This window comes from Vombatus ursinus, unplaced genomic scaffold (genome assembly GCF_900497805.2).
Source record: "Vombatus ursinus unplaced genomic scaffold, bare-nosed wombat genome assembly UNPS02014779.1, whole genome shotgun sequence".
Classification (NCBI taxonomy): domain Eukaryota; kingdom Metazoa; phylum Chordata; class Mammalia; order Diprotodontia; family Vombatidae; genus Vombatus; species Vombatus ursinus.
In genome coordinates this window covers 17112470-17128381 of record NW_020954557.1, presented here as the reverse complement: position 1 = coordinate 17128381, position 15912 = coordinate 17112470, and positions in this window count along the sequence as shown.

The window sequence follows — 15912 nt, the reverse complement described above, 5'->3', positions numbered from 1 at the left end:
TTATGCTGGTGGTGTGAAGTTATAGAAGATTGTAGGACTTCCTAGAAGGAAGCCTTGATTGATCAAAATATTTTGACCTCTTAGCAGATGAATTTGATCTAACCATCCACACATGAAAACCCAAATGAAGAATATTTGTTGATCAGATTATCACACACAAACAGGTGGAAAAACTATAGTGCTTGTATGTGTATGTGTAAATATCTATATAGATGCTTATACATGTGTATGTACATATGAAATAAAAATTACAAGGGATGGAAAGGCATGAATCCATCATCTGAGAGAACTGAATCAGTGACATCATATATCAATTGCCATGTGTGATTATGTGGATAAGGATGAGATAAATAGTAATGATATTGAAGTAAAGTAGCTCATTCAGAAACTTTGTGAAATTTCTTAATGACGTTGTAAAGTGCAATAAAATGCCATCAGCAATAATTGCAAAGACGTTTGTCATGTTATGTTTGTGAAAACAGAAGGAGTGAAATCTTTGGTTTGTGTCCAAAATGAAAAAGTGAAATGGAGCAGTGAGACAATGATCTGGATCAATCATTGACTTTGAAGGAGTAAGGAGTTTATTTTTAGACATCTAAGTTGCCTGTCTGGATAATAGCCCACTCAATGTCTAGTTACTTGATCTTCTTTCAATATAGCTCTAAAAACAACAAAGCTTTTTGCTCAACAAAATGATGAACTCATTGTCAAAATCCTCCTTTCAAAAGGTAAAAATAATCACTATCTTCAAAAGAATTTCCTTTAGAGCAATTTCCTTTAGGAGATTCCTATATGACAAAGTCATTTCACAAATAGGACAATGGCTTGGAGGCAATAATGATTTACTATTTGTGGTGGGGAAAGCTGTTATTAATCAATACTTTTTTATTGATGAATTTAATTTCAATTAAAGCATTAGGATGGGAGAGCCAGAATTATTTCTTATGGGGTTTGATCTCTGGAGGTATAACATGGTCAAAAAGACCAGAAGTCCGCTGTCTTTCACAAGTGCCAAGTGACCATAGCTATTGGTAGGTAACTTTTTTTCATTCCAAGGTAACAGGGGAACTATGTGTCAACTCCTAGGAGGTATAGGTCTTGGTGGGAGTGACAGCACACTCTTAGCGAGAATAGGTGGCAGTGGGTTATTATTCTTGAAAGCTATGGTAATTGGAAGCAGCCTGTGTGATACTGCAAGATGGCCAATGTACCAACTTTTTTGGATGTACCATTAGGTTGCCATACTGATTTTGAACATTTAGGGCCTTATGTTTGTAACTGGGAAATAAGAAATTTCTTTTGGATAAAGTTGAGTATACAGTATAGCCAAACAACAAATTCATAATTCTAAACTGTTGTTTCAGAAGAGGACAGTGAACTGTGGCTAAAGAGAACTCATGTAGCTTTTGCCACTAATTATCTACATGATTCTGTATTAAGAGCACTATTCCAGGAAGAGATCAATTTCTTGGCAAGTGGTTTTCATATTCCTGGATAGAGTGCTACAAGGAGCTAACAGACTGTAGTGCCCTCAATCTCAATAAAGCATGTTTGGGAGATCAAAAATAAAAGCATGTATGACATTTTTTGAGGGGTATTTAATGAGGAAAGTACACTTTACTGTTTCAGTCATGTCTGAATCTTTATGATCTCATTTGGGATTTTCTTGGCAAAGATAACGAAGTGTTTGCTATTTCCTTCTCTGACTCATTTTACAGATGAGGAACTGAGTTAAGTGACCTGCCCAGGGTCACATAAGTGTCTGAGGCTAGATTTTAACCCAGGTCTTCCTGACTCCAGTTCTGGCACTCTATCCACTGTGCTGCCTAGCTGCCCTTAAGAAAAAAAAAAAAACATATACGTATAGTGTTTTAAAGATGTAACTTCAATATGACTCAACAATCAGGTACTTGCTATATGTCAAAAACCCCAGAATATGGTTAGTTTTATCTATAAGGAAAGGATAAATGAAACGTAACTGTTAGAGAAATATGCTAAAATTAATAATTTTCAAGTCCTAAGTTGCAATTAGTGAAATTAGTGAAATTTTGTTGTTTGAGGTAAAGAACTCTTAGGACTATAATTTGCTATTGTTTTGAGTTTTGATTGCAAGGTATGCTTATCTCCACTGTCATGAAGCCAATAGTAGAAAATGGCATGTGCTGCAGTATGAGAACTGCTGCAGATGGATGTCTGTCCCTGGGAAAAGTTGAGGGGATGACCTTGGCATGGACTAAAGTAGGCTAATCTTGACTTAGTTTCTCAATTTTGATATTCCCTCTCTAAACAGGGAAATTCCCCTACCTGGTCAATCCTGAGTCTGGCTTTTGATACTTTGTGGCTCCATGATTAATCATCATGTAAGACCTGTGTCTGAAATCAAATAGAGCTAAGGGAGTTTTCTCCCTGTTATGCTATATATTAGGTCAATCTATGCCTTTGAGGGGTCAAGTTTGACATTGTTTTAACTATTTCCCTCTTTCTCCTTTTATTGCAAATTTTTATAATCAGGGCATGTGAGTTGTAGAAGTTTTATAAGTACATGATTAAATCTATTAATCAATAGAGTGATACTGGAACATTTCTGAGCTACTATAATAAGATGTAAATAAGAAAAATCTCACAATTAAAATTATATTTGTGATCAAATTATAACATAGGGATGATATCCTTGAAAAGAAGGAATTAGCCAAAGTAGTAAGATATATTTATGCAGTGTAAAAGTTTTCTAATCAAATGGAATAGTAAATTTTGAGAAAGCAATAAGATTAGACTATTTTCTCTAAAATATATATGTATATATATGTGTATATATATATATTTGATTGGGTTCTAAATGTATCTGGTAGGTAAATTCAAGCTTTGAGTAAGTTTTAGTAGTAAGTTCTCAAAACTGGAGTAATGATTTTACATATAAAGTTGTATTGGTACTTGTAAAGAAAGAGAAACTATTTTCCCATTTTAAAAGTATTTATCTGATAACTCTTCTAAGTTTACTTTTCATGAGAAACCCTCATGAATTTTTTAAGGGTCTTAAATCAGGTACAGGGTTTACACTAAGACAGAAACAAAAAATGAAATTCTCTGAAATTTCAGGTTTGGAGAACCAAATGTAGGTTGTACTAAGTTGTATTAAATCTTGTTACTAACAAATTTTATCAGATTATCTAGGGATCTCTACAAGTCATTTGGAACCAGAGAAGCAGAATCCCCTTCAGAACTGCCCTGATAATGCAGCCTATTCCAGAATGTCCGAGAGAAGATATCCAGGGACCAGACAGCAACATGGCACATCTGGGACTCAAGATGGGATGATAAAATGGACATTGGGAGTGGATTACTAGGATACAAGTAGACTTGATGTTAGTTGATATTAACCATCATTCTTGTATTACTTTCTGCCTTCTGTTTCATGGTGTTTATATTTATATTTAAGTTTTCTTGGTTACCTTGGTGACATATAAATCTCCCTTTTCAAAATTAGACCATTGTAAGTCCTCTAAGTAGTTTGATCTGTAGCCTCACTTATTTAATTCTAATTATGAATATGTGAAAAACATTATACATTTGACTTATAGATAAATGATCCATGGGAGGAGTTGGCTGCCAATCCCCCAAGAACAAAAGGGGGAAATTGAAATAAGTTAGAGGATTAGAACAGAAAGTGGTAGTGAGAATTGAGTGAACTACACAGACTCCAACTTTTGACTCAATTCTGGATGTAGCTCAGTTTCCTTTCTATTTAATATGGATCTAGTCCAATTTCTGTCTTGTAAGAAAACTTTGTTCAATTGTGGGAATTGTGAGAAGATGTTATTCTATTGTTTGAACCTAGCCCTGTGTGGCTGAGAAACTGGACCACCTTTACCAGCTGTTTAGAGACCCTTAACTAAGGACATAGGTTATATTGACCAGAAACCTAGTCAGATCTGAAGATTGATGCGAGGAGTTTTCTCAGAAATACACATGTTAAGCAACCTATATTTCTTATCTGCAAACTGGCCTCTTAGTGGTCAATCAATTATTGTTTATGTGTTACTTTGATTGAATACAGATACTTGGGGGAGTGGGATTCCTCTTTTCCTGATTTCAGGGATTTGTGCCTATTTGCTCTCCTCCTCCCAGCTTGTAAAGTTCCTAATCTTTTCTTCAATTAGAAATCAGATTATCTAATTTTTGTATACTGGTTAATTGTTTCTTTTGATTAACTGGTCCTGTTTGATTATTTTAAATTTAATTTAGTGTAAAAATCTATCTCCCTCTGTATTTGAGGTCCAATGACAAAGTTGAGGAGTCTGGTCTCAATTTGTTGAGCAACTGTCATGTATTACTTAATAAATTGACATGATGGGAAGCTTTAACCTCAGTCATTTCATTTTTTACCTACCACAAATCCAGAAAATTGGCAAAGTTGATAAAAAGATGAAGATGTTAAAAATAAGCTGTGGAACAATTAGTGTGGAACACTAATAAACTGTTGATGAAGATGTGAATTTGTCAAATCTTTCTGAAAAATTATTTGACATTGTGCTAACAAATGAATAAAATGACTGTATCCTTTCACCTAAAATACTGCTACCAGGCATATTTCCTAATGAGTAAAGAAAAGTCCTATTTACCCTAAAAATATACTTAGCCTATTTTGAGAATGATGAAATACTGGAAACAATGTAGAAGATACTCTTTGAATGGGAAATGACTAAACAAATTCTAGTACATGAAAGTAATGAGATATTATTGTATCATAAGAGTTGTGGGCTATAGCAAAATCAGAAAAGAATCAGAAGATATATGAGAAGATGCAGAGTAAAGTAGGCAGAACCATGAAAACTGATGTGCAAGAGTATAGGAATAAAAATTGAAAGAATAGCCACAAAATGAAATGGTTCTATTATTGCCAATCTTGGTTCTTGAGAGAAACTGGGAAATGACTTCTTCCCTTCTCTGCAAAATTCAGATATTATAAGTATGAAATATTGTATATGTTGTCAGACAAGGATAATATACTGTCTAGTTTTGGTATACTCCTTTTTAAAATTTTCTTTTATTTATTTTTTTGTTTATTTACTTTTGTTATAAGTAATTGCTTGCTGAGTAGGAAAGGGGAAGGATGAATTCAGGAATTAGAGAGATGTTAAAACAAAAAAAATGGAAAGATGATAAAACAGACAAATATCACAAACATATGTTTTCCTCTTAAAACTATACTATGTTAGTTGCTCAACAGTAAACAGTACTGTTCCAGGGACTCAGATAAATTGTGGAGATACTAAGAAAAGCAAGATCATGTTCCCTAGTGTCAAGGAGCTCATATTCTAGTGGGTTAGGGGACAACAGACAGTTATTCAATAAGAATTTATTAATATATTACTACTATATAGCAAGACATTTTCTAAGTTCTGGTGATACAAAGAAGACAAAGACAATTCTTGTGCTGAGGTAATAATAATAACAATAATATCTAACATTTATATAGTGCTTACCATGTACCAGGCACTGTGTTAAGGGCTTTACAATTATTATCTCATTTGATCCTCATAACAGTCCTGGGAGGTAGATTATTATCCTCATTTTACATATGAGGAAACTGAGGCTAACAGAGGTTAAGTGACTTGTCTACAGTGACATAGCTATTAAGTGTGAGGGCAGATTTGAACTCAGATCTTCCAAACTCCAGGCCACCTAGCTGCCTATAAGTAATTAATAATTGAGTAAACAACATGCAAAAAATTATGTATATATAAGAATTATATAGTCTAAATGAGAGGTAGGGAAGGCATTAGCAGTGAGGGTGGCAAATTGTAAAAGTCTCTTGTAGAAAATACAATTTGAGTTGTTTTCAATAAAGCCAAGAAATCCAGGAGGCTAAAGTGAGGATGGAAGGGATCTCAGGTGTGGGGTACACTCAGTGAAAAGGCATGGTCAGGATGCAGAATGTCCTAGACAAGAATTAGTAAGTTGGACAGTGTTGCTAGATAGAGTATGCAGAGAGGAGTAAAGTGAAACAAGAATGGAAATATAGGAAGGGATTACATTGTGTAGGACTTTGAATAACAGAGGAATTTATATTTGATTCAAGAGATAAATAGGAAGCAACACTGGATTTATGAAGTCCCAGCAAAAAGACTGAGAAATGGCTAGACAAATAGAAGAAGATTGGTAGAGAGCAGCAGTGCCACAAAAACCTAGAGAGAACAGAGTATACATAGTGATAATGATGAATGTAATAATGATGAATGTGACATAGCCCCTGGCCTAGGAGAGCTTACAATCTGTATTTTAGCACTTATCTCTATTTCCCTATGTGGTCATTCATAGAGAAATTTGCTCTAAAAAATAGCCATCAACTCTTGATTGTGTTTCTTACAATAATGTTCATATTCTACATTTATATTGTAGTTGAAAGTTTCTAAGTTTTAGTATTTCTTTTTTGTTTGTTTGTTTTTATAGTGGTATCCCATGTGAAGAAACAAAACTTTTGCTTTGTGGTATGTGTGAATTTCAGTAGAAAATGAGCTTAACTTACAGTAAAAGGAATTGGGTTCAAATCTTGCATATACCATTTATTATCTGCATGAAATTGGACTTTACCTCTTTGGATCTCATTCTTCTCATCTCTTAAATGAGCAGGTTGGACTACAGGACCTCAGTGGACCTTTCCAATTCTAAATTTATGGTACTATGATTTACTTTAATGAATAATGAGACACATTTTATCCATGTTGACGATTATTGGCCCTCAGGTTTATAATTTTAAATATTGTATTTATTCCAATGTTTCCCTTTTATTTTATTGTGAAGAGCTACATAAATTTTCTATTAAATTATTTATTTAGTGACTAACTGGTTAACTAGTTCCCTCTGTGTTTCACTACAAAAATCCCTTGTTCAAAGTGCCAATTTTCAAATCCGCTCATGTGTTTTGTCTACAATAACAATTTGGCATTTTCAGTAACAGACTGCAGGCTAACCAAATCCTTTAATAAAAATAATTATAAAAGGGTTACAGCTTTGAACCATAATATTTAACTAAGCCTATATTATTATACGTGCTAGCCCAATGTACAATGAGAAGTGAAATTGAAAATCTGCTACACTTACCATATCTGAGTTCAAAACATACATGAGAACAAGGACAGCAGATGGCAGCTGAAGGCTCTTACGAGGTTTGATTGTCACTGAGACTCACTGTACAATTTCAAAGGCAATGAGGAGACACACTTATGCCAATCAGAGGCTGAGAGGAGTCCCGCATAATAACTTCTTTTCTTTTTTTTCCTACAGGAATAAAAGACACTATAGTTTCTTTTGAAAAAAAAAAAAGCCTAAAAGCTGAGCAAGAGGAAGCCATACACAATTCTTTATGTTGCTCGGTTTAGTTTTAATGTCCCAATGCTCTTCCAGCATGAAAAGCAAGTTGTCCTTGTTAACACAGAATATTTAAATATGTGTTTTTCATGTTTTTATCTTCAAAAAGAGAGTGTGGATTCCTTTTTCCTTTATTAATTTCAAATCAGCATCGGGGTGGAGAGGATGAACTTTTCAGCTATAAAAAAGGGCCTTACTGAGTAGTGGAAAAGGCAGCTTTAATAATAGTCAAATTTGACCTTCTGTCATGTATTTACCACTCCTGTGGATTGTAATGAGGGAAGGGTGTATGGAGCTAATAGAATTTGAAGTTAGGCTTGTCCTCCACCATTTTCTATTTCCCATGGAGAATCAAAGAGCATAGGGAAGAAAAAATTTAATCACCCTTTTAACAAAGGTAAAATAATTTTTTTCTCTTTTTTTACCCTCTCCCTTCACCATGCAACCTTTATTGTATGTGTATGTATGTGTGTGACTAAGCTGTAATAACAATAATAACAAAATTGAATGCATACAGAGTCTGTTCAAATAAGCAATAAAAAGTCTGGCTAAGTACCAGAATTTGGACTTTTGCTGACCTTTTGAAATGCTAAAAATGGGTCTCCACCACATGCAGTCACTCAGGGTGGTCCAGTTTCTTGATTACCCTAGACAAGAGCTACATTTTTAGAGTGCTCTTTTGAGCTCTGTAATAAAGGACAAGTATTGGAACACAGTTGTCATTGTTGCTTTTGGAAATGAAAAGAAAACTTGACCTTCAGAAGTTTTAGCCTATGCTTTATTGTCATTTTGGCCATTTGTGTCTCCATATGTTTTTGATCCCCATGGAATTTCAGAAGTTATTGCCCCTGAATGTCTCAGACTATACAAACCATGGTTGCATTACTGTGATCAGGTTTGACTTTCTGTCTTCACAGGAAAGGAGATATGGTAGCTGTATTTATGGTATTCAATGCCTTTGTTGCAAAAGAACTGTCCTGTAAATAAAGATTATTTCAGATATCACTGAAACATGGTTTCAGCTGGAATAGAAGAGGTCAGCTATTTCTAAACACACAAAAGTGCCACCCAGCTGTGTGAGACAAGGAATGACGTTTCAGGGAAAGGATGGAAAGAATTCAATTACTATAGTCCTTGGACAATACTGAAGCAAATTTAAAATATTTTTTTCTTTTCCCACAAAGTACTCCATCCTTCTACTATATATCTGCAAAGGTTATCCACACATATATACATATACCTACATTTGTACATTTTCGTGTGTAAGTGCATATGTGTGTGTGTGTGTGTAAGAATATCTTAGTAGTGTTGGAGGAAGAGACCATTTTTCTTCCTTACCCCTGCCTCATATTGGTTGGTTACTAGACTGCTGAGTGAACTGCAAATACTTAAGTCAAAAATAGGAACTAATAGAGCTCTAAAATTTAAGTGCAAAGAGTCTGCTGGAAAAAAAAAAAAGACTGACAGAGTAATCACTCTATCCTCTAAAATTATCATAACACTTCCTTTGATGTCCTATAATCTGTTCTTTTCAGAGGTCAAACTAGGAACAAAAGAAAAAAACAGATGTAGGAGAGGGAAAAGATGGTGGAATACAGAGAGAGGGTCAGGAGGAAACAAACATTTAATATTTACCTACTATGTACTAGCATTGTGCTAAGCACTTTACAAATATTTGATCCTCACAACAGCCCTGGGAGGTAGATGTTATTATTATCCTTATTTTACACTTGAGGAAATTGAGGCACATAGCAGTTAATGATTTGCCCAGGGTCATGCAACTATTAAGTGTCTGAGTCTGTATTAGAACTCAGGTCTTCCTGACTCTAGACCCAGTACTCTATCCACTGGACCATCTAGCTGATGCACAGTTTACTCACAGTACCAGTTGCTTATTGCCTTCACAAATTCTGATCTATAATCCCAAAGCAGGGGGAAACTACATTGACAGGATCCTAGAGGTGGAAGTCTGGGACAAGTGAGGGAGTGGGGTCATGACAATTTATGCAGGCAAGTAGAGAAATGTAAAACTTCTGACCACCACATTTCCCAATCTATCTTCCCTTTTATCACCTCCCCATCTTCTTTATTCTTATTCATTTCATCTCCTGCTTCCCAATTTGATAAGATAGATTTCTATACCCAGTTCAATGTGTTTATTCATTCTTCCCCCTTTGAACCAATTTAGATAAGAGTGAGGTTCAAGCATTTCCCACTCCTCTTCCATTCTCTACTCTACTGTTAAAGCTCCTCTTTGCATGCCTCTTTTTGTTTTGTTTTTGTTTAGTAATTTTTCAATCATGTCTGACTCTTTGTAACCCCTTTTTGGGTCTTCTTGGCAAAGATACTGGAGTGGTTTGCCATCTCTTTCTCCAGCTTATTTTACAGTTAAGGCACTGAGGCAAACAGGGATAAGTGACATGTCCAGGGTCACACAGCTAGTAAGTATCTGAGGTCAGATGTGAATTCAGTTCTTTCTTACTCTTAAGTCTGTCATTATATCTACTGTAGCACCTAGCTCTCTCTTTCACATGGTATTATTTTCCCCATACTTACTCTCCTTTCCCCTTTTCCCAATGTATCCTTTTTTCTCACCCATCATTTTTTTAAAAATCATCCCAACATAATTGAATCCCTGCCATATCTTCTCTTCATGTGTTGTCCTTCCAACTGCCTTAATAATAAATGGATCATCTTTCCTTATAGGAATGTAAAGAATTAAAACATTACTGAACCACTTATAATTTCTTTGTCATATTTATCTTTTTACACTTCTCTTGAAGTTTGTATTTTAAAGTAAAAATTTCTATATAATTCTAGTCTTTTCATCAGGAATAATTAAAAGTCTTCTATTTCATTAAATATATTTTCCTGAAGGTTTAAAATCAATTTTGCTGGGTAATTTAGTCTTGGTTGTAATCCTGGCTCCTTTGCCTTCTAGAATATCATATTCTAACCCTCTACTCCTTTAACATGGTAGCTGCTAAATCTTGTGTGATCGTGAAAGCAGCTCTATATTATTTGAGTAATTTCTTTCTAGCCACTTGCAATATTTTCTTTTTTAATTTAAGAGCGCTGGAATTTGGCTATAATATTCCTGAAAGTCTTAATTATGAAGCTTTCTTTTAGGAGGTTATTGGTGGATTCTTTCAATTTATATGTTGCCTTTTGGTTCTAGCATATAAGATCCATTTTATTTTATAATTTCTTGAAATGTGATGTCTAGTCTTTTTCTTTGACCATTGCTTTCAGGAAGTCCGATATTTCTTATATGATCTCTTCTCATTATATTTTCTAGGTAAGTTGTTTTTCTGATTGGATATTACACATTTTCTTCTATTTTTTTCATTCTTTTGACTTTGTTTTATTGTTTCTTGATGTTTCATAGAGTCATTAGCATCCATTTGACCAGTTCTAATTTTTAAGAATTGCCGCCTTAAGTGAGTTTTGGTGCCTCTTTTTCAATTTGGCCAGTTCTACTTTTTAAGGGGTTGTTTTATAAATGAAGTTTAGTACCCTCTTTTACCTTTTGGACAATTTTTTAAGGTATTATTTTTTTGAGTATTTTTGTACCTCTTTGACAAGGCTGTTAATTTGCAAAGCTCTTAATTGCCATAATTTTCTTTCACCAGTTTAATTTTTTTCACTATTTTCCCACTACCATTATTATTTGATTTTTAATGTTTTTTCACTTTTCAAGAATTTCTTTTTAATCTTGTGTCAAATTAATATTTTGCTTTGAGGCTTCACCTCTAACTGTTTGATATAGTTTTCTTCTGAGTTATGCCTTGTTTTCCCTGTCACCACTATAGCTTTTTATGGTCAAGTGCTTTTATTTTGTTGTTTCTTCAATTTTTTTTTTGACTTTGAACTTTATGTTAAGGTTGAGTTCTGTTCCAAATGTTGGGATTGGAGAATCCACTGTTCCAAGCTTCAGGCTTTTTGTGTTGTGTTTTCATAGCTATTTCCTTCACTTTGGAAGTTTTTAGTATTTCTAAAATGGTGTGATTTGGGGAAAAGTCTAGTCACTGCTTCTTTGTAATATGAAGCAATACTATTCCTCAGGTCCCCTTGTGACTGCAAGCTCTCCTCTTCACTTTAGAACTCTGACCCAGAAGTGGGAATAGACAATAGCATTGCTAAATAGTACCCTGTCATGTACCAGTGATAGAAAAGATTCCTTGTAATCTCTTTCTTAGCAGTTGCAAGATTTCCTCATTGTCTTTGGCTTGAGAGTTCCTGAAGCTACTGCTACTACTTTTGCTACCTCTAAAAAACACTGCTGGTGTTGCCAGTATGTGGGTTCCAAGACAGCTCTCAGCATATCTTATAGACCTTTCTTTCTGACTTCCTAAGTTTTTTTGGGCTAAAAAATTTCTTGTACAAACCTTTTATTGACTCTACTGTTCCAGAATTTTATTTAAGACATTTTTAAAGTTTTTTTTTTTTTTAGGGGAATGTTGGGAAAGCAATTTTGATGGCTTCCTTCAGTCTGTAATCTTGATTCTTCCCCTGACTGATTTATATTTTCTTTCTGTTTTAACTCTCATTAGTTGAGGCATCGAGATGGTATTTGTATTGTAAAAACTATTTGGTAGGAATGCTTTTCCTATTTTTTCAAGATTTGTAGTATTAAAATTAATTATAATTTATTTAAAATATATCATAGTGCTTATAAATTCACCTGGTCATAGGTTCCTGTCCCCCAGCCTTACTTTAGGAGGAACTTTATGGATTTTTCAATTTTCATTCTAAATTTTGAAGAGCTTATTATTTGGGTAAGTTTTTGTACCTTTTCGATTGGGCTCTTTTTTAGTTTTCCAATTCTTTATTCCATAGCTCTTATTTTCCTCCTTCCCCCTTCCAGAGCTCTCATTTCATTTATAAAAATAAAACAAAACATTTAAAATTAATTTTAAAATCTTGCTTATTTCTTCCAGGAATTCTAATTGAACTTGTGCCCAAGCTATGTTTTTCTTTGAAGCTTTGCTTGTAGATGTTTTTGAGTCATTCTCTTCTTCTTTGTTTGTCACTTGAATCTTCCTATAATTAAAAAAGCTCATTCTGTTAGCATTCTTTTATTTTCTCTTATTTTCCCATCCTACTTCCTGACTTTGGACATTGATCCTGTATTAGGGTAATCTTTGAATTCTTTTGGAAGATATGTCTGGGTTATTTTTGTCTTCTTGTCTCTCATTGCTCTTTTTTTAGGGTGGTTGTGGTGGTGATGGCTATTGAGTCCTATATTATACCAGGATATCAGGAACAGCACAGACATAGGACCAATGAACTTAGAGTCCTCCCATTGTGGTCTGAACCAGGCAAAGTCTGATCATTTCTCTCTTGGTCAGAGTTCTGAAAATTTCCAATGATGGGGATTAAAGAGGGAGTATGTTAAAATAGTATCTTGTTCTGGTCTCCCTGACCACCACTATCTCTTCCAGTTAATATAATGTTTGTACATAGACAGTATAAAATGTCAATAGCAGGGGAAAAAAAAGATTGCAGAGGGGAGCCAGAAAGTTAAATGCAAGTTTCCCAAATATCAAAGGGACATAATTTACAAATTGTATCCTGTGTTAATTAAAAATCACATCGTGGTAAAAGGTGCTGAATCAGGGTAAGTCATCTAGATTTTGCTGTCAGGGCCTTTTGATGCTATTATTTGTAAATCTCAGACAAGTTCCAGACATCAGCAGTAAGACTACCAGATCACCAAACGGTAATGATAATTTTTTGTTGATGCAGACATGTTAACTTTAAAGTTTTTGCTGACAACTTTGAAAGATTTGGATATGGTAATGAACAAACTGCAAGGTAGTAGAGAAAAGTCTGTTCTCCTCCCAAAGCCTTATAGGAATGAGACTTCAAACTCCTGTCTGACCCCCATCATTTTTTAATATCCATCAGGTCCATGCTGCTTAGTGGTCCCAACTCTAATTTGTGTTTTCATAAGTGATACTTTCTGCCTCTCCACCTTCCCATCCTCTTCTCTATTGCTGCCTCTATTACTTCATCACTACCCTGATCCTATACCATCTGCCTCTGTATTCCTTTTGCCACTTGTCTTTGTACTTTCTGTGCTGTTGGGCCCCACACTTCCTGTGTCTTATTAAACTGTGGCACTATGCCATTTTTCTTTGACATCATGATCTTTCCTGGTAAGTACTTAAAGAACTAGGTATGTCTGCTGCCAACTTATAATTTTTAAATTAACTATCAATTCAAGGAGGAGGGAGAGAGGGAGGGAAGGAGAGACAGAGACAGAGATAGAAACAAAGATAAGGAGAATAACCAAATTATCATCACCAAAAAATGAGGAGGTAGAATTAATATTTAATCAAAAGAAAACACATAAAATAATCAACTCAATTATTTGCCAACAAAAAGAAAATTTTAAATGGAAAAATATTTCTTTAACAAATAATAACTTCTTTAACAAATAACACTTAGATGAACAGAACAGGAAATAGAGACTCTAAACTATCATATTAGTTCAGGAAGACAAACACAAATACACATACACACATGTATATGTATGTGTACATATATGCAGTGCACACATGCACATATAAGTATGGATTGTGTAGATGTGTATATATGTGCATGCATACAAACACATAAACACACATGTATATACACATGTACGTGTGTATGTATGTGCATATATGTGCACTTACATGAATACATATATCAAGTCATAAATAAGTTCACTAAGAATAATAACCTGGGTCTTAATGATGTTTTAAGTGACTTCATTAAGCTCTTCACTAAAAGAGAGCAAGAACTTAACTTTTCAAATCTTTTCTGTAGGACAGTTATGGTACTAATATTCAAAGAAGAGAGAGAATAGGTTTTTAAAAATAGATTATTGATGTACCATGTTTTTAAAATGATAATGACTAAAATATACATTAAAATTATTGTATAATGCCTGATTGAATTTTTATCAGGAAAGCATTGATGGTTCATTGCTCTAAAATAATATGCATCATTAATTTAAATCATATAAAGCACATGATTATTTGTTGATAAAGAAAAATGTTTGGCAAAACATACACCCAATTTATCTTATTTAATAAAAAACACTAAAAGGACATTGGAATAAAAAAGTCAACATATATATGTATGTATATATATATACATTATATATATACATACATGCACGTGTGTGTGTATACATATATATTGATTTATATATATATGTGTGTGTGTGTGTATGTGTGTGTCCAAAAGTAAAAACTAGATTTTTTAATAATGGACCAAAAACTAATAGGTCATGAAATTAAAAAATGTTGCTATAACAAAATAAGTATGTATTTAGTTAGAAGAGATCAGAGGTAAAGCAAGAATATCTAATGTTTTCATTTTTACTTGATATTATGACAGAAATGCTGGCTATAATATTAAGATAATAAAAAGAAATTGAAGAAATAAGCATACACAAAGAGAAGGTAAAATTTTCTTTAATTATAGGTAATATGATGGCATACTTTGAAAACTAACAAAATTCAACATTATAGAATAAAAAGTCTATGACCATACAAGTACTTACTAATTGCCAGGCACTGGCTAAATGCTGGAAATACAAATATAAATAAAAAGATAATTTCTGAACTCAAGGAGCTTATATTCTAAACTGATTTAGCCAATAAAACATGACTTAGGGTACAAAATACACCTTAGGAAAATAATATAACTGAAAACAACACCAAAAGACAGCTAAACTAAGATAGCAAACAAAGACTGAAAAGGGTTCCTTTGGACACATGATAAATGATAGGTTCTTCCTCTTAATGGTGGCTGAAGATGTGTATGTGTTTGGGACGGGAGGTGTACTACTAATAGGTGTCTAACATTTCATATGCTATAAGATATAGTCATTATGCCAATTAATTAATGCTTATTTTTTAATAGTAAGGGACAGTTCTACTGGGTAACGAATGACATATAAAAAGAAAAGGCATTAATAAAAATGTTTTTAGAGTAAATCAGCAAGTATACCAAAATTCCTCAAATAGAAAATAGAATCACAAAATTTTGTACCCTACCAAGTGAAGATATATTACTGAAACATAGGACTAAAACTGGATTAATATCTATTAAATGTATTGGTTAAAATTGACTCTATTTTGACTAGGAGGCTTTACGTTGGGAACTATAGAACTGGAATACTTTTAAGAGATAGATCATTCTTCAAAAGATGAAACACTGTTACAGGAAGGAAGTTTTTCCATGAGACTTTGATGCCAAGAGACTGGATCTAAAGAATTAAAAAAAAAATTCTTGGAGGGTACCTCAGGGGTCATTAATACAACCCTCTCATTTTACAGTTGAGGAAACTGAGGCATAGAGATGTTAAGTGACTTGCCCAGGATCACACTCACACAGTTAAGAGGAGTATACAAATAGATTTTTAACTCATATCTTCTGGATGCCAAGTTCAGTGCCCTATCCTTTAAACAATGTTAATTTTCAAGAGTTTACACATCTGAGAACTAAGGAGATAATAGTCCACATGTGCTTAACTAGGGCAAAGTACAA